The following is a 21179-nucleotide window of genomic DNA, read 5'->3' on the forward strand; positions in this document are numbered from 1 at the left end:
GGCTGCAGTGGTATTTGGCAGGAGTTTAACTAAGATAATATATAAAAAAGAATGGAAGCTTATGCGTCATTAATCGGAAACTACATCAATCAGGTTTGCCCAACAAATGTGTCAGAATCCAATGCAAGACTGAAAATGTATAGGTGAGTCAAATACTGCATTATATTTTGAAGCAAAATGCCCTTTCAGGCACACAACACAAACCCAGACCTGAGCAAAACCATGGTTTTCCTAAAAGGATTATTTGAGAACAAAGACTAATAACTTTAGCAATACTTAACAGCTCAAGCCCCTGAATCTTTCTGCCAATGAAGAGCAATGAAGTAATGTTTTAAGTGTGCCAGATTTACAAAAATAAGCAAAACACTTCATTAGAAACTGAATTTTCTGCTGATTTTTCTATTTTTGCAGGAGGTTGGAATGAAACAGCACAATGTGCCTGTCATTTATGTTTTGGATAACGGCTTCTTATCCTTGTCCTGTCTTAGAGAAGTGATACTGACCAGTATTGAGAGTTGCATGAGAATGGATTTCAGCTCAAACCATCAAAAGCTGGTTTCAAAGAATCACAGCTAAACAAGGCTAAAAGGGGTTATACCCTTCTTAAAAGGGGGAAGTGTTAAAGGGGTTCATCCATATACAACGTGCATTTTAAAACAAAGGAGAGGAAAAAATGACTGACAAGAAAGCTAACCGATGTATACATGTGATTAAAAATTAAGGGATAAAGGTGAGAAGGAAGCAAAATCAGCCCAAAAATTTGGGTATTCTAAAGCCAACTGGCTCAAACTGTGCTGCTTATTTGGGCAGTAGCAAAGCAGTCATCTCTGTCTTTAAAAGAGAACACCAATAGGCATGGGGAGAGGGACTAAACTATGAACAGTTGTCCCACAAAATAATGTAAAATGAAGTTTGTTCAAGCAACAAATGTGCAGGTCCTTCTGCCTTTCAGATTGCTTTTCCAGAGGCAAAGGTTTTAACATTTTATATGGTTTTAATCCTCCATATTATGTTAAATTTTACTGGAATTATTTTTTATTGCTATCATTGAATTGTAATATGCTTTCTCATCATAGGTAGAAGTTAAGTAATACAAACAAAACTGAAAAGGACCAAGAATTGAAACAGGTGGAGCATGATTATTTCCTGGAACTTGTGAAGTTAGTTACATCAGTAAATAACACCAGCTGACCTGTTGACCATTTGGCCGATCTGGTTTGCAGCCTTTTAGTATTTTCCAGCAAGTGGTGTCAACTAGCATGCCAGAAACTAAGGAATCAAGCCTTTAGCCTGACTGGTTTCCAAATTTCTTTTCTCAGTCTTGGCCCTCAGACCTGCATCTGGTGATAGTGGGTCAAGAGAGAAGAAAGCAGCTCATGTTAGTGGTGGTGGGAAAACAGTATATTCCTTTTAGTATCTGAGAATATGGGTAATTGTGTAATTGGGGCACATCTATGTCTTTCAGGCTGTTCCATGTACAATTCAGTTAAACTAGTCAAAATTTACCTGGAAGTGGGCATGCCAAACTTTTGCTGATTCTTTTTTCCTTGATACCAAGTGGTGGATAGGGTAGGCAGGCAAAGTATCTGAGATGGTGTGAACAGAAGGGACATAGCAATCAACAAAACAAGGCTGAAGTGGGATCACCAGAAGCACAGGCATGTAAATAAGGAAGTGCTTGTGCAACAGCCTGGTGAGGAAAGCTCTCATCCCCTTTCTGGGGAATCAACACGCTGTGTGCCCCTCTGAAATGCCTATACACTAATGCACACAGCCTGGAAAACAAACAGGAGGAATTAGAAGTTACATTATTATGATCTTATTGGAATAATGGAGATGTGGTGGGATAGCTCACACAACTGGAGTGCTGCAATGGAGAAACACAGGCCCCTTAAGAAGGACAGGTTGGGAATGCAAGAAGAGGGAGTTGCCCTATATGTGAGACACTAGCTAGAATGCATGGAGCTCTGCCTTGTGATGGGTGATAAGCCATCTGAGAGCTGATGGGTTGGGAATTGGTGGGCAGATCAACATGGGTCATTCGTAATAGGGAAGGAGTAGTTGAGGCCTTCTTCAGGCAATGGGAAGAAGCCTCACATTCCTAGACCCTGGTTCTCATGGGGGAATTTCATCACCCTGACATCTGCTGGAAAGACCACATAGCAAGGCAAATGCAAACTAGAAGGTTTCTGGAGTGCATTGACAACAGCTTCCTGACACAGGTGATCCAGGAGTCAACAAGGAGAGGTGCTCTGCTGGACCTGATACTTACAAACAAGGAAGAACTGGTCAGGGATGTGGAAGTCAGAGGCAGCCTTGGGCTGCAGTAACCGTGGGATGGTGGAGTTCAGGATCTTAAGAGGCTAGAGCAGGACAAAAAGCAGGATCACCACCCTGGACTTCAGGAGAACGGGCTTTGGCCTGTTCCCTTTGTTCAGCAGAGGCAAATGTAAAGTCCTGCACCTAGGGAGGAATAACCTCATGCAACACTGCCTGTTGGGGCCAACCGGCTGAAAAGCAGCTTTGTAGAAAAAGACCTGGGGATTTTCGTGGAAAACAAGTTGAGCATGAGCCAGCAATGTGCCCTCACAACAAAGGCGGCCAATGGTATCCTGGGCTGCAGTAGGAGGAGTGTTGCCAGCAAGTCAAGGGAGGTGATCCTTCCCCTCTACTCAGCACTGGTGAGGCCACACCTGGAGTGTTGTGTCCAATTCTGGGCTCCTCAGTACCAGAGAGAAATGGAGCCTACTGGAGAGCGTCTAGTGAAGGGTTACAAAGGTGATTAAGGGATTGGAGCACCTTTCATATGAAGAGAGGCTGAGAGCGCTGGGACTGTTTAGCCTGGAGAAGAGAAGGCTTGGAGGAGAGATCTCAACAATATCTATAAATACCTGAAGTGAGGGTGTAAAGAAGACAGAGCCAGGCTCTTTTTAGTGGTGCTCAGTAGCAGGATGTGCTGGGTTTGGCTGAGAAAGAGTTAGTTTTCTTCACAGTAGCTGGTATGGGGCTGTGTTTTGGATTTGTGCTGAAAACAGTGTTAATAATACAGGGATGTTTTCATTACTGCTGAGCAGTGCTTACACAGAGTCAAGGCCTTTTCTGCTTCTCACACCACCCCACCACCGAGTAGGCTGGGGGTGCACAAGAAGTTGGGAGGGGACACAGCTGGGACAGCTGACCCCAACTGACCAAAGGGATATTCCATACCATATGACGTCATGCTCAGCAATATAAAGCTGGGGGAAGAAGAAGGAAGGGGGGGACATTTGGAGTGATGGCGTTTTGTCTTCCCAAGTAACCGTTACACATGATGGAGCCCTGCTTTCCTGGAGATGGCTGAACACCTGCCTGCCGATGGGAAGTAGTGAATGAATTCCTTGTTTTGCTTTTCTTGCATGCATGGCTTTTGCTTTCCCTATTAAACTGTCTTTATCTGAACCCATGAGTTTTCTCACTTTTACCCTTCTGATTCTCTCCCCCATCCCACCGGGGAGGGGGGGAATGAGCGAGCCGCTGTGTGGTGCTTAGTTGCCAGCTGGGATTAAACCATGACAGTCCTTTTTGGCACCCAGCGTGGGGCTTGAAGGGTTCAAGGTAACAGCAGGTTTGATTGGAATGTGCTAGATCGAATTTATAGCTATAATTGCTGTTTAGCTATTAGTTGGCAGGCTCCTGTGCTTGCCATGGGGCTTGCTTGCCTCACTATGTCTTAGAGTCTAGTGCTTGTTAGTGGCTGCTTTTTGCTTTTGCTGCTTGCTGTACCGCTGTACTGCTTATCATGTTACTCTACTGTGCCTGGGAACATTTTGATAACAGCAATGGTGATGCTCCTGGGCTGGCAGATGGCCAGGGCATCGCTGCTGTTTCTGTGCTGCTGTACTGGGCAGGCTGGAACTCCAGTGCGAACTTGAGTCAAAGGGATTGTGACCTGTGGATGAGTCCACGCAGGAGCAGGACACCCCAAAGCGTCTGTGGCTGTGAATAAGTCCACATCAGACCAGGTACATCTTGAAGCATGTGTGGCCATGGTTATGTCTCTGCTGCAGCAGGTGTACCACTGAAGGGACTGTGGCCCAAAGATAAGTCCACGCTGGAGAAGGTACACCTCGAAGCATCTGTGGCTGTGGATAAGTCCATGCTGCAGCAGGTACACCTTGAAGCACCGTCAGTGGCTGTGCATGAGGTCATGCTGGAGCACCTCAAAGCGTGTGGCCATGGATAAAGCCATGACAGAGCAGGTACACCCCTGGAGGGACTGCAGCCATGGGTAAGGCCATGTTGGAGCAGGTATATCTCTGAAGGGACTGTGGCCCATGGAGAAGGCCACACTGGAACATGTGCACTTCAAAGCAACTGTGGCTGTGGATAAGTCTATGCCGCAGCAGGTATACCCCTGAAGAGACTGTGGCTCATGGGTAAGGCTCCACTTGGAGCAGGTACTCCCCTAAGGGACTGCAGTCTGTGGATAAGTCCAAGCCAGAGCAGGGGCAAGGGGAAGAGTTCATTGCAATGTTAAACCTGATGGTCTGGTCCCAAGGGACCAGGGGTGGAAACTGTAATGGAAATACCTTTAAATTGTTGTAACCCAGGATTTGAGTTGCATGTCATAGGAATTACTGTAGCAGGAACCACCTGAACCAATGGAGGACAAGCCTTACAAGAAGCAGTGCAAGTGCAGCAGTGACCTGACCTGAGCTGGCTTTGGTGCCCAACAACTCGAAGCAACACACCACCTCTACTGTCCTGAGTGACCACCATAACAGATGGAGCCCAAAGTCACGGACTACATGAACTCAATGGACATTTTGTGGACATTTGTGGGCATTTTACAGACATTTTACAGGGGTGGTCCATAGATTAAGGGAATGATACCTGTGTATTACATCAAAGGATGGGAAGGGTGGTGATGGTTAATGAGGATATATTGGATAGCGTGAGACCTGAGCATGACGTAAATGGTATGGGATAAGGGGTGGAGGATGTGCTGGTTTGGGCTGGGATAGAGTTAGTTTTCTTCATAGTAGCTGGTATGAGGCTGTGCTTTGGATTTGTGCTGAAAACAGTGTTAATAATACAGCGATGTTTTCATTACTGCTGAGCAGTGCTTACACAGAGTCAAGGCCTTTTCTGCTTCTCACACCACCCCACCACCGAGTAGGCTGGGGGTGCACAAGAAGTTGGGAGGGGACACAGCTGGGACAGCTGACCTCAACTGACCAAAGGGATATTCCATACCATATGACATCATGCTCAGCATATAAAGCTGGGGGAAGAAGAAGGAAGGGGAGGACGTTCGGAGTGATGGTGTTTTGTCTTCCCAAGTAACTGTTATGCATGATGGAACCCTGCTTTCCTGGAGATGGCTGAACACCTGCCTGCCGATGGGAAGTAGTGAATGAATTCCTTGTTTTGCTTTTCTTGCATGCATGGCTTTTGCTTTCCCTATTAAACTGTCTTTATCTGAACCCATGAGTTTTCTCACTTTTACCCTTCTGATTCTCTCCCCCATCCCACTGGCGGGGGGAGTAAGCGAGTGGCTGTGTGGTGCTTAGTTGCCAGCTGGGGTTAAACCACAACACAGGACAAGAGGCAATGGGCACAAACTGCAACACAGGAGGTTCTGTCTGAACATCAGGAAACACTTTTTTACTGTGAGAGTGACTGAGCACAGGTACATGTTGCCTAGTGAGTTTGTGGAGCTTCCATCCTTGGAGATATTCAAAAGCCATCTGGACATGGTCCTGGGCAACTGGCTTTAGGTGGCCCTGCTTGATCAGGGGTTTGGGACAAGATGACATCCAGAGTTTCCTTCTCGCCTCAACCATTCCGTGATCCTGTGAGAGAGGTTCTTGAAAGAATCCCATAGGACACAATCCTGGAGAGAAGAGTGGTTCATGAGCTGATTGATATTCAGGGATCACCTACTCCAAGCTCAGTAATCCCAACAAGCAGGAAAACAAGCAAAAGTGGCAGGAAGCTTGCATGGATGAGCAAGGAGCTCCTGACTGAACTCAGAGATAAAAAGGATGTTTACAAGAGGTGGAAGATGGGGCAGGTGACCCAGGAGAATACAGAGATACTGTCTAATTGTGCAGGGATGGGGTTAGGAAAGCCAAAGCCCTGGACTTGAATCTGGGGAGGGATGTGAAGGGCAACAAGAAAGGATTCCACAAGTACATAAACAGCAAAAGGAAGATTAGGAAAAAATGTGTGTCTACTGGTAAATGGGGCAGGAGCTCTGTGACAAAGGACACAGAGAAGGCTTAACTACTCAATGCTTTTATCTCAGTCTTACAGGTAAGATTGGCCTTCGGGAATCCCAAGTCCTTGAGACCAGAGGGAATGTCTGGAGCAAGGCAGACTTTCCCTCAGTGGAGGAGGATCAGGTTGAGAACACTTAAACAAACTGGAGAGATACACAAGTCCATGGGGCCTGATGGGATGCACCCACAAGTGATAAGGAAGCTGGCTGATGTCTTTGCAGGGCCACTTTCAATTATCTTTGAAAGGTCACGGGGACTGGGAAATGTTCCTAAAAGACTGGAGGAGAGCAAATGTCACCTGATCTTCAAGCAGAAGGATCTGGGGAACTACAGGCAGGTCCGCTTCACCTCAGTCCCCGGGAAGGTGATGGAGTAATTAATCCTGGAAGCCTTTTCCAGACACACGAAGGAAAAGAAAGTGATTGGGGTAGTCAGCATGGCTTTATGAAGGGGAAATCAGGTTTGTCCAACTCGATAGCCTTCTACTATGATGTGACTAGCTTGATACATGAGGGGAGAGCAGTGGATGTTGTTTACCTTGACTTTAGTAAGGCTTTTGACACTGTCTCCCGTATTAACCTCATAGACAAGCTGATGAAGTATGGATTAGATAAGTGGACAGTGAGATGGAATGAAAACTGAACAGCCAGGCCCAAAGGGTTGTGATCAGTGGTATGAAGCCCAGTTGGAGGCCAGTCACTAGCAGCATACCCCAGGGATCAAATACTGGCACCAATACTATTTAACATCTTCATTAATGACCTGGGTGATGGGGAAGGGCTCATCCTCATCAGGTTTGATACAAAACCAGGAGGAATGGCTATAATACACTAGATGGGTGTGCTACCATTCAGAGGGACATCAACAGGCTGGAGAATTGAGCAAACAGGAATCTCATAAAGATCAACAACGGCAACCTGCTTTAGTTGACCCTGCTTGAGCAGTGGGGTTGCACTAGGTGTTCTCAAGAGATCCATTCCAACCTCAACAATTCTGTGATTCTGTGATTCAGTACTTGATTAGGTACATTCCGCATTTATTTTCACTGATGTTGATACGAATATCATTAAGCTTCTGACCCCTCAGAGGCATGCAATGAGTGAATGCCTCTGACGGCTAGGCACCATGCTGGATTTAGAAGAGATCATGTCATAGGTTGATAATCTTAGAAAAGAGCTGTAAAAAAAATCACCTGTAAAAGTCTTTGAAAGAGCTCACTAGAAAAGAAGACTGACTAATCATAGCTCAAGAAAATTGTGCTACTTAATTTCTAAGCTGATATTCCAAAGCTCATCAGAGTAATTTCCTTCACATCTACTGGCTTGGATTAGGCCCCTTTTGAATAAACAACAGGCAGTGAATAAAATGTACAAATAAAGAAACATTTAAAAAATACCATGGACAGAGAAGGTCTACCTCATATAACTTTTTTTGTCAAAACAAAGAAAGAAATCACATTATCAGGAGTCTTGTAATTACAAAATAGTTATGGAACTTCTATTGGATGTGATGAAGGCATTTTTGCCTCTTTTACAGACAGAAAACTAATGAATAAGCAATGTGGGCCCAAGAAAAATTCCTGCCATGTGTGGTGTAGCTTGTTACCTCACCTGTGATGATAAAGCTGTCTGAGGGTAAACTGCACTGAAACAATCCCTGTCAAAATACTTCCCTTCTTACCTACTGTGTTTGGATATTTTGGGTTTTTTAAAATTCCCAGTCAGTTTGGAAATGATGCCTCTAAATAGCTGTACTGTAAGATGGGAGGGACTGTAAACTTAAGATGAGAAGAGGGAGGACTAGGTGCCTGGGGAAGAGGGACTCTAATTTAGCTTTGTCATCAAAACCAGAGCCATGAAACACCAGCCTAAAAGCTGGATTCATAAAGAGTATCTAGGTGTCTGAAGATGTAGACGGATGCCTAGTGTGATCTCAAAGGTTTTAATCATAATGATTTTAGTGTTTCCAAAAATGAAGAGCATACTTCAACCTGCAATTGCCTAGGTACCTTTCAAACCAGACCCTAAGACTGTGAAAACTGGCTCACAAAACAAGCAGCACTTCTTGTTCCCAAGTCAGATTATCGCTGAGCCTTACACTCACTTACAGTAAGTCTGGAATCTCCTGTCCCTTGAGATGACTTGTAGACCTTGGATGGAAAAAGCAGAAACATGATTTTTACATTGGCTAAAGTCAAATTAGTATAAAATATATTTATCTGTTATCTCTTATGTGGATGGTCTTAAATCCTGCTCTGAATCAGGAAAGAATGAGCAAAAACTTGGCATGCCCTCTTCCAGATAAATTTTGACTAGTTTAAATGAATTGGCTTGTAAAACACATCATTTGATTATGCAAATGTAATATTGGGTGTAAATATGAGTGAGCAAAGCTGTTTTCCTTATGTTAACTCTGAAACTACTGACTTGTATCTATCCTAGCTGATCCTTTACACATGGGAGAGGCATAAGGCTACATGTGGTTATGGAGATATTTAGACCCTTTTAATCATAAGCAGATCTCAGGGAATTCCATGTGCATAATGGAAAATATTCTGAGAGGACAGGCTTTACACTTTTTGGATTGAGTTTGTATTCTTATTTTCCAAAATGCATGCATGTACCTCTGAAGGACAAAACTTTTTGCTATTCGCCTGAGACTGAGTTGTAATCAGTTCAAATACATGACCTAATGGAAGTTCGCTCTGTTTGTTGTGTGGCTTTTGAAGTTCTCATTAACCACCAACGGGAATTATTCATGCATATGAATAAGGAAACAGATATTTTTTTCTTTTTTTTGCATCATTGAACCCGTATTCACTTCTAGTTGTTTAGTAACTGCAGTCTGAGAGCACCTGTTCACTTTCTTTCCTATTTTCAAGTAGTCAATGAGAGAACAAGCTATAAAATTTGGAGGAGTTAAATGAAATCGACAACAAAAATTTAGATCGGGTATCATGAAAAATGACTGACTAGAAGACTTAAGGGAAGGCCTCCCAGAGGAAGCCATAAGGAGTCTTAATCTAGAGATGTGCAAAATCCAATTGAAAAAATTAGCTATCAGCAAGTCTGCATTAGGGAACGAGGCAGAGAACCGAGGCAGGCTACCAGGTTTACAGCAAGGCACTGCTGTTGCCTTGAAATATACTCCTGACCATAGAGTCTCAGGGTTAGCAAGCTCACCCATTAAAAGACTTCACTAGAGAATGTGGTGGGGTAGTAATGTTGATAGTCATCATTTATATAAAAGATTATATAATGGACTTGTTGATGAAGTCAGTAAAACTAAGAGTTTAAGCCGATATTTTCTAGAATATCTTAATCTCCAGCAGGCTTCCTCTAGATGGGAAAATCTCTTTTCAAAGTACAAGTGAAAAATGCAAAATTCATGACCATGGAGAAGAAGACAGAGACAAAAGAATTCTGCTGTCTAGTGGTTTGGAAGATGGAGAGTAGCAGTCTTACACTCTGGTCTCCTCAAGGAATGATATTTCTTGAATGACAGCATTGCCTCCATTACTGGTGTGGCACACCTTCAGTGCAATCCCCTGGTGACAGTCTGATGATTCTTGTAGTATGATATACGTTCAGCCTCTCAAGGATGAGAGAAAAAACAGTGAATTCAACCCTCCTGCTTTCTGGATGAGTGCATCAGTTGGCAGCCAGTATTTAGGACAGGAAAATCATCTCCTCTTTAGACTGTAAAAGTCGATGTAGCAGGACTTTCTAACGTGTTCAGACTGGGAAGTCGTAACAGCAGCTGTGGGCCCATGTGGTTTAAAATTAAACAGGGCAGCACCCAAAGACAACTGGATTTCTAGGGCTGGACAAAACTCTAGGGATTTTTGTTTTGTTTTGTTATTTTTACTTAAGTAGCTCTATTTTTTTTTTTTTAGGATTCTTAGATTCATTGCACCTAGCCCAAACTACATGCAATGTCCCACTCCAGCTTGTCTAAGCTGTTTTGTGACAGCCTATTCCAAAACTTGCCTCTGTTATCTCACTAGCTGTGTGAGAAAGCTATAGGTGGGCTGCATGACTTATTTGACCCTTGGTGCCCTAAGGCTAAGTTTGATTTAACTTCCGTATATCCTGCATATATCATATTTTGTATACAGCCTGAGAAAACACTTAATTTATTCTGTCATTAAAAGAGTTGGTGCCAAGTCCAAAAGACCTCAAAGATTGGGTCATTTTCTACCTTTAGGACTCAGAAAGAAAAAAAAAAAAAAAAAGAGAAGAGAGTAAAACAGTTTATTTGGCCTTTTAGCATACTTCTTCATATCTTTATATCCCTCAAAGTCCTCATGAATTTGAAGGTTGACAATTTATTTTAACTTAAAGTGACATAACCTAAAGTAACGTAAACAGTGAAAGGCAGAGCAGGCAACTACTAGTGCAGGGTTCAAACCTAGATACATTTGGTAATTCCTAAGGTCCAAGAAAAAACAAAGAAAAGAAGGAGAAGTCTCCATTCCATGTTATGAAATGCAAGCTTCCTGTTAGCCTACTAAAACAAAATCTTCAAAGGCAGTTATTGAATAGAATCCCATCTATATGACTGATGAAAACTCAGCAGCCTAAAAGGCACAGGGAAGAAGATCTTTATCTTGGCAACTATGCCACATTACATGTAATATTACTGAATGTAAAATGGAAGTGAATACTGACTCAATTCTTCTAAAATAAGACAAGTTATTTTTTCACATTGCTGCACTCCAATATGCTTCATACCTCTCTTCCAAGAAATTATTATTCCATCAAGCACTTAAAATTTTATGATTGTGGCATAGTTCAAAAGTTCTTAATGCATTTTAGAAATGCTGGCTGGAAGCAAGATTAATGTGATTTTGCTTCCTTTTGTTGCTTTTTTTTTTTTGCAATTCATTTCATATAATTCTGCTAGAACTATAAACAGCTGGGTTTTACCCATTACTTAGACTGCATCAATGCCATTATGTGTATTACCATCCTCTCAGAGCTTACTGCTAGGAGTACAGCAAACCATAGGTTTTTTTACTCTGTTTTTGTACTTTCTCCTTGATTTCTCTGCATCTGGTATGATGACTTTTTCTACCTGGTATATGACTTTCCAGTAGCTAGGTAAACAATGGAAATGTTCTAACTAACTGACTTCTTAGCAGTTCTGGATAGGACCATCTTGGGAAGAGATTTTTTTTTTTTTTCCTTTGGTGGAAAGGAGTACAAGGGGAATTTAAGCAACATGACTATGAATCCATCTGAAGTGGTGAAATGCTCATACTTCACCACTTCACCATACTTCACCACCACAGTGGTAGTGGTGATTCATGTACACCTCTAAAGTAGAATGCAGAATTACATAAATGCCAATTAAAGTAATTGTGTCTGTAGCCTTACTGGAGGTGCTCAAACCTGGGAGCTCTTTTTTAAACAACACTTTTTGATGGTGTTATATCACACCAGTGACATTTATTCAGAAATTCTTCAGCATATAATCATTAAAACTTTGTAATATTTCAGTTGCATAGATCTATTGTAAAAATATGGTAATTAGGAAAGAATACAACGGTCCTGATGACAAAGGTGAGAACTACCATGTTATCAAAGAATTATTTCCACTGCTACATAGCGAAAATGTAAAAGTGAGTAGCTTTAGTATTAATGATGCACAGAAGAAATTTAATGAGATACCTCCAAAAAACAGTGATAGACTGTCATACAAAACTATCTGATGGTGCCTAAATATAAGGGATACACCCCATTTTAAGTTAGATACACTTGATATAGACACTTGATACACTTATAGATACGCTTGATATAGACACTTGATACACTTATAGATACGCTTGATATAGACATCTTACATACCCAAGCCTGGGGGGCGGGTATGCGGGTTGGGTTCTAGACTTGTCTTCTGCATGGAAAAGCATACAGGCAGGAATAACAGTATTTCCTGTACAAGGCATCGGAGTATTGTCTTTATAAAGGCTACTTGTACAATGTGAAATCTCAGAACATTTGAGGTTTTGATAAACGAGCCTTATAAGCAGGAGCTAGAAACAATTTCCAAAACTAAAAACATCAGAGCTTTCTTCCAAGCACACCTCCAGTTGCAGCCTATTTCCCTGTAGTGTGACCATGTTTCCTAATTAAGATTATCATCTCTGCCAGGCTGAACTGTATCTACATCAATTAACTTATTCAAATTGATTATGGAATATGGCCTAGAAGGAATAGTGTGGCACTCAAGTGATATTTTCTTTCATATGTCTTTTATACATGCCTTTGTCCTTTGCTTTGATCTCTGAAGGATCTCACTGAATGGCGAACTCCACTCACCTCATTGAGACAAGTTCCAGACTACAATGCCTTATCTGTGTGCAGAGCACCTTATACAATATGGGCACTACTGCAAAACTAATATTCATAGTGATAACAGTTCCAATTTTATAATGTTTTCCCTATGTAGGGCCAAATTATGCTGATGCATACACAGAGGCCTTTTTAACCTCAGTAGAACTGACTTATGTAAGGAGAACAGTGTTTGTCGAGACTTAGAATACTGGTGTAAACAAAGAAATAGCTTTTTCACACTGAGTAACTTATCAAGGTAAGTCTTTCAATCCATTAATAGTAATTTCATTAGAGTTTATGTAATAATAACTTTACATGATAAAAAAAAGTCACTGGCTTGAACAGTGAGAATAGTTTCATATTCTTTGAAGAGGGACTTATACATGGAGATTCTTCATTTTCTTCAGATCTTACCTCCAGAAATTTTGTTTCCTCCTAAGCCACACCATTTTCAAAGAGATAGCTTCATTGCTGCCGACACTCCTTCACAGTGAAGAGCTGCTATGTAACTGATGGTATTCTTTAACATTGTATTAGCAACGTAATAATAGTTAACTTACACATTCTAGAATACATGCCTTCTTTCATACAACACTTGCACTTTCAAATTTCCTCGACTTTCCTAACCTTTCCGAAACTACTTTGATTTCATGCCTAATATTTTATATTACTAATAGGTTTGTGTAGACTGTGATCTAATAAGCGTCGTGGCCTATACAGTTCAAGTTTTGCAATAATGAATGCCAGAGTTCAGACTAATCTCTGGTGAACGTGGGAGAAAGCTTTTCGTGCACGTGCTCTCCTTTGCATCAGGTCAAGAGAAAACAACTGTAGAACCTAAACTGCCAGTATTCTAATATTGTATTTCTGTGGGGTTTTCACCTTTCTAAAATCATTACATGCATTTTAAATCTGTCCAAGGAAGAGGAAATAAAGAGGTGGAATTTGGAATGGGAGTGGTTGGACAGCAATGTGGTTGCAATTATTTGTAACAAAGCATGTGGACTGCACCGGTAGGGCAAGGAAAGGGGATGCAACAGCCTGTGTAGACTTCCCTGTAAGTCTGTCCTGCATAGCATGGGTGCACACAAAAGGAAGGAGTAGAAAAAGCCAGCAGATGATAATATGCAATATTAGCGCTTACCATCATATCAGATATATAACGTTATAGACTATGGGTTGCATGAAAAAAATAGTGTCTTGTCAGGATATTCTAATTTCTCTTTAGATGTGTGGAATAATTAAAAAAAAAAACCCAAAACAGTATAAGGTCACATGCTCACAGTTGAAATCTTGGCTTCACAGAAACCTTATCACTGACTTTTAGCAAAGCTGAGATTTCTCCCAGAAAATTTTAAGGGAGAAGAGATGACCTACTAATTATGGATATATGTGGAACAATGGAAAAGATCAAGCCTGGGTACTTGGCTCACACATTATGGCTATGGAATTGTCCTTTACCTGAAGAATTCACATTTCTAAAACGTATATACTATAGGTCAAACAAGACCTTATGCAGAAACTACTGGCAGCACCTTCCTTTGAAGTTCAAAGACAGCCAGGTTCAAGACAAACCATGCCTGAAAAAATACGATCTCTCAATATGAAAGGATTTCCAGCTATGTATTTTATCATACTGAAAAAAAAATAATAATGGCACTAGATAAAGCCCTTTAGACATATGAATCCGGTAACTGGAGATGGCCTTGCAGGTGGAAGCCTAGGTGGAAACACTTTGTACTCCTTGGAAGACTGAGAGAGGACAGGGAGAGGCATGTGTGGCATGTAGGCAGGTAGATTGCTGCTTTTTAGCCATAAAATCTGTGAACCTGAAAAGCAGCTATGCTTGCTTGGATACATATGTCCAAGTGGGCACTAGTTTCAAGTCTTGTAAAATATACTTTCAAAATAGATATGCCCTACACCGTGTAATCATAGCCTCACGCTTGGACTTTGTGCTGATGAAACTTGTCTGGTGCTGTATCCACATGGAGAAAAAGATGAATGAGGAAGACTCCAAGGAGGAATAAATTGCTGGACTCGTCTCCTACAATTTAATTTCTAGTTCCATTGAAATCAGTGCCAGCTACATGAGTATTTTTTTCCTGCAGATAGACTGAATCCTCAGACACAATGGGTTTAAGCTAACTTGCTTGACTTTGTCTGCCTGTCCCTACCCTAGATAGCACAAAGGCTACGACACTGCAAAACAGTGCACCAAGTGATTCAGTAGTCAGGATCGTTTGTAAGTATTGATGATTACAACATGTTGCAACTTTTTTAAAATCAGACTTTTCAGGTAGTAGAGCACCTTGCAATTGAAGTATTATTCAATTATCTTCAGAAACACTGAAATTAAAATTATTTACAATTGGTTTTATAATAAGGTTCTATACAAAGGCCAGATTATGTGTAGCCAAAATGATCTCTGCTGCTTCTCTGAGGTAGGATATGGGAAATGTTAACTTACCCTAAGTCAGTTCCAGTTTTCTGAATGCTTCTGTAGAAAGTGCATAATTATTTCAAGTGAACTGAACAGAAAAATTCTGATAAAACAAAGCTGTGTCAAAATTACAATTCATTAAGTTTGAAATATTTTGCAGGGGGTAACGTTTTGGCTTTGATATAATGATGTGGAGTCCAGGGAAGTGTTCTCTGCTAAACCCATAAACATATATACACATATACACACACACTGGAAACAAGTGCCACCTGTTTTTTGTCTGCTCTACAGCTTACAAACCTGTGTGGTATTTTACTGGGCTAAGTGTGCTTGTTCTGTCTAGCAGACAAGATAGATAACCCTATCAAAATTTAGCAAAACAGGACCTATTTGATTTTTTCTTTATTTTCTGTTTCCTTTTAGATCCACTTTGATATTAAGCAAATGTATTTTGAGAATGGACAGAAATGGACGGGCAATTTGAAGACACACACAACTGTATTTCTTAAAATACTAAGATAAATATTAGCCAACCAGGTCATTTCATTTCCTACAAAACATTCTTTAAAATGACGCAACCTTGCAAACTCACCTTCATCATATTAAATAACTTCCTTCTTTTCTGTTACAGATGTTGAAAGTGGAAAACACAAATTAGATCAATCAGTTTATCTCACATTAAAGGCAAGAAAAATTGGGATGATGTCATTCCAGAACAATGCAGTATTGGGACTACATATGCTGTATGCATTCAATGCTTTAACAATATTTATAGAAGCATTCTTAGGGCACACTCATATTAATTTTTCTTTATTTTGAAGGAATAAAATATGAAATGCAGTACAAGAAAACTGCTTAATAGGAGAATACATATTAAAAACGTGACTGCAAATGTCCTTTATTCCTGTTAACGACTTAATAACTATCTTTAGAAGAGTTGGAAGTGGAGTTTTATAGAAGAAAAATCATCAGGTTTTGCTCAGTGACTTTTATATGCACAGTATTTAGGATATACATCTAGACTGAAATGGCAACTGTTTTTTAATTGCTTTTAACAAAAAGGCTAGTAATCATATTATTAATTTATTTCAGTAGTTTTTGATTCTGGAAAATGTTTCTTTTCTGGAGCATGCCCTCCTATATAAACAAAGTAAACTCTTTTGAAGTCTTATCCTTGGTATCTCTATCTAAGGTTAACCCTAGTGACGAATGCCCATCTATTAATGTTGAACTTTGAACAGGATTGGTTGACACAGTGAATAATTCCAAAGTATGTATTCTAAATTAGTACCCCCCATTTTAAGTATTGATGAAAGTAGACTGCAACTTCAACCATACCAGTTCAATTTAACAAAATAAAACCTCGATGCTGCTAGAAGTCATTGTTTTCTTGCCAGTGCTTTCACTAGAGCAAAAATTCCCATCAGTTTCACGGGAAGCCAAATTAAGTCAAAGCTGGGCACTTTAAAGACCCTTAGCTCCCTTGGACAATTTTTCTGTAGTATCTTTTTTTCCTCTAAGAAAAAGTCTTCAGTCTGGGAAACAAGATCACCATAAATATTTCTGTTAGCTTTTATATTTATAGAGTCAACCACCTAGGCTGGAATCAAACCCTTCAACTGTTACTGGTTTCTTCATTAATTTTGGTCACCACTACAGAGTAGTTTAGCTCCTTCAAAACTGAGATTCTCCACCAAACCACAACAAGCTTGTGTGAACTTTATGGTCAGCCTGTGAATAATATTATTGACTGACATGCAAATCTGCAGATAGAAGTGATATACCGACCTATATGTGGGCAAATTTGGACTACTGATTCACTGCCAAGTCCTTTTTTATACCCATTTCTGCTTTGTTTAAACACATGAATTAAAGATTTATTTTTTATATTTATATATAAAAATATGCATGTTCAGTTAAAATTGGAATTAGTGTTTTTCATCAGGAGCTCTGCTTGAACATAATGTAGTCAAATGCTTACAGCAAAAGAGCAGACACCTGAACCCATGGATGCCATGAACCCTACTAGTCCTGCTGATGCAGGGTGCAAAAAATAATCCAATTTCTAACTTAAAATAATTCTCAGTGATGACACTCCATTGCTTGTCTTGATGACCTACAATAATGATAAAAATTAATGCATTAGTCACATGCAATCGAACTGGATCCCAGTAAGTAATGCAGTCTGATTAGGAACATCCTTCTTTTCAAAATCTCCCCTTCTTTTCACTGTACAGCAAGTGATGTCCATCGATTGGGGAAAAAAAAAATGAATTGTGGAAGGGAAATTAATTATAACAAGACACCTCAAAAAATGGTTGGTTTTTTTCAAACAGAATAAATTTCTCTGAGGTTTGAGTTTACTGGCAGGGTATGAATAAGAATTCAGTGAAAATACACTTGGTCATTGAAGCATTATAATCAAAGGTAAAACGGTTTCTTCTTTTTGTAAACCTATCTGTATGACATACTTTTGCAGTCTTGTGGCTTTTATAAAATCACACTGTTACTGCTTCTTCATTCTTATCCTCCACATCTCGCAGTCTGCAACTGCTCATGTTTAGATGTGCCTGTGCGGTTATATTGAATTTGAAGAGAATATATTAGGACACTATTTTAGTTCAAATGAAGGAAAACTGCAAATTAGATCAGTTTATACAAATTGGATGCAAATTATTTAGTACTTCTACCTACACTGGCTTACAGATATGTGTACAATTAAAACATTCACATAAACAGACACGGAGGCTAGCAAACAATATCGCTGATGTTTCCATCAACTGTCATGTAAAAAGAGGTTCTCAACTATGGCCTTTTTTTGCTTACATTTTCCGTTTTCAAGCTAAATAATACTCAGAGCTCCAATATGAATTTAAAATCAGCATGCACAGTAGAAATTAAAATGTTTCAATGATGTGTGTTACATCCTTTAGATGCTGAAAGAGGAATAATACACGGTGCCAGGAATAGCTGCTGCCAGGTAAGACTATTACAAAATTTCACTGGGCTTCAAAAAAGTCTGGAATGTGATACATTGCCAAGTGAGCTTTTAGAAGAGAAAGCAAGCAGTTCATTTTAGAGTGATGTTTACTTTGTATTGATACATTAGATTAAAAATATTAGTGTTAATTTCCCCCCCCTTACTAACATCTCAGATTAAGTAACAAAGAACTCCACTTATTTAGGGAAATATATTTAAAAACTGAGATACAACTTGATATTGTTTCACAGACACTAATATTAAACCTGATTATCCTGATATACTTGCTTAATTATCATCATAGTATCTTCAGTAACGTGAAGGCTTCTTGAGATACATTGCAGCATTGAATGCAGCATTGAATGCAACATCAGCAAAGATAATACTACCATTTTACTTATATTAATTTATGTATCTAGATTACAAGATAGCTAACTAGGTTGTAAAATAGTTCTAGGTTTCTAGAGCAGCCCATTAAAAATGAAGACCAAAGTTCCAGTCTAATACATAAACGCAAAAGAAATTTTTCTCTAAAAAGAGTTTTTCTTCCCAAAGCTGTGGTCGGATCAACAATGAAACTGTTCTGGAGGCTTAAAGACAGTTACTAGCCCTTTCTTCAACATCAGAAGTACTACAACAGGAAGGCGTCCTCCAATCTACTGTGGGAGTTTTGAAAACATCCTGCTTTCTTGCATAGGCTTTTTTTTCTTTTAAATGACATTGCAGTTTATATTTATATAGTTTCAAGCTATAAATTTATTAAAATTATTATAAAAATAACAAGAACTAAATCAAATCCAGATTTTTCTTCAGTAGTCACATACTGTTGTTCTTTGCAAGACTAGAAACATGAATTTACTCTAACTACTGACTTTTAGTTGAATTCCAATGACATCAAAAGAAATTCAGTAGTCCCACAGTACCTTTCCTGTAGCATATAAATGTTGCAAACAAAGGGTCTAAAAAAAGAGGTCAATATGCAAAAATTTAAGTGTTTTAAATTAACTGCACTGAGAAGAAAGTACAGCTAATACAAAATAGTCACAGGAGCATTTTCAGAGAAAATGCACTCTGAAATATAATAAAAAGCTTTAGAAAACATTTTCTGTAATTTGCATTTTTTAAAAAAAGACAGCTCTGAAACCCTGGGCTATGTTATCGATATGTAGGGTACAATATTAATGGTGATGGTCACATAACCATATCCTTGGAGTGTCATAAGTTCTCACGATAACCCTGCCTGCTGGAAATATTTTGCACAAAGGAAGAGAGACACCTCCAGAAGGGACAATAAAGATGATTAATCTGGCAGACAAACTACTGAGTGGTAGGTTTCAATAGCTTCGTGTGACTCTAAAATTGCCTTGTTGATTTAGAACAGTAACTATCTGCTTAGCACACTTCCTTTACCAACAGTTAATACACCACAAACAGAATCAATATTAAAGTATGGTTTAATACACAGAAAGTCATACAAATTATCACTGCTTGAAGTGCCATATGAGGCCACCACCACCAACCACAACCGGATCACATGTTTAATTTCCCTCCTCAACCAAATGATAAATGAATTCAGGGCAGTGCGTCAAGATATCCAGAATTTTAAATAGCAAATCTTTTAAAACAAAATGTAGCATGAAACAGAAACAACAATTATGATTATACTATTCCGTGGAGAAAACAAACATCTCCATTTTCAAAGTTAGCTACCAATTGGGTTTTATACCACATTACACCCTTCTGACACTTAGGGTATTCTTCATGTTTGGACAGGCAGATCTCCTGAAATAAAGTTACTAAAACAAATACAAAGCAGGGAAACTCAGATTTGTTTTTTCCTTTGCCTGAGAAGGTTTGTTTCACATATATTGGTGACTGTCGTGGCAGCTTTTGGTGCCTTGATTAAGCGTCTCAAAAGCTAAACCACTGCTTTGTAATGTTGTATTCATTGTATTCAGAAGATGAATTGCTACACTGTAAATCACTGTCACCAATTCTCAGAGAAGAGCACAGGACAAGTGAGTTGCATTGCCCCAGTGTATGTGAGACATCCTTCTGTTTTGCTGTTTTCTGTTGTGTCCTTGCATAGCAATGAAACGGACTGCTTCTTCATCCTGCTAGATAGTAATCAACTCACACTTGCATTTTTTTCAATTAATAGAATTGTAATAAATACATAGACCTACCTTTGTTATTCCCCACTATCATCCTCTATTAGTTTTCACGAAACATTTTTTTCATAAAATGAAAAGGCAAAACAGGTGTTAGATTATTTATGTTTGACAAATTCATATCATTTAAATAATTAAAACTAATTTGTGTTGAGAGCTACAGTTGCATTTTTATTAGAGAAACAAGTACAAATAGGCATCACTACAGAGCTGTTTATTCAATAATGAGATTAAATGAAATGGATTCCGTAGTCTCAATTCTTTCTGATGAATGTGGCAATCGGAACTCTAACTTCTGTGCCCTAACAATGTAGAAACAGCTGCTCACCCGCTATAATTCCGTAAAACTTTTTTCTTTAAAGCTACACATTTTAAGTTATCCCTAAAAAAATACTGTAAGCAAAATACCGGATGCTTTCAGTTTGAAAAATATTTGCATTATAAACCTGAAATTATACTGCTTTTTACTTTAACCACAAAAGAGAAAGTTTCATTTACAAATAGCAGTATGTATGTTTATATGTAATGTAAACCTTTCTGCATATCTTTCTGCTTATATAATATAGAGGTTATTGTTTTAATCTGCATAGAAAAAATATTGTACTTTTAAAATAATAATAAATTCTAAATTAATTAGCCTACAATATTTAAGTGCAATTTTAAGAGAAAAAAGATATGAATACAGCTATAAGCAGAACGTGCTGTGTGTAAAATTGTCTGCTAAGAACCCGTTAAAGCAGCACAGTACTTACCCTTTGAACAAAAGGCATCAACATATAATTGTAGGTAACAATTATATACTATTAAATGTTTAAGGAAAAAACAAAGAAGCAAACTTCTAGAAGAAACATATTTATATAACACAATATATTGTTCTCTTGTTCACTAAAGATTTTTCAAGCATTTTTAGTAAAGATGCAGCATATTATATGTACAGGGACTGCATTGCACCAGATGATAGTGACATGCTAAGCCATGTTTGCCTTG

The sequence above is a fragment of the Gymnogyps californianus genome, chromosome 5 (assembly GCF_018139145.2).
Source record: "Gymnogyps californianus isolate 813 chromosome 5, ASM1813914v2, whole genome shotgun sequence".
Lineage (NCBI taxonomy): Eukaryota > Metazoa > Chordata > Aves > Accipitriformes > Cathartidae > Gymnogyps > Gymnogyps californianus.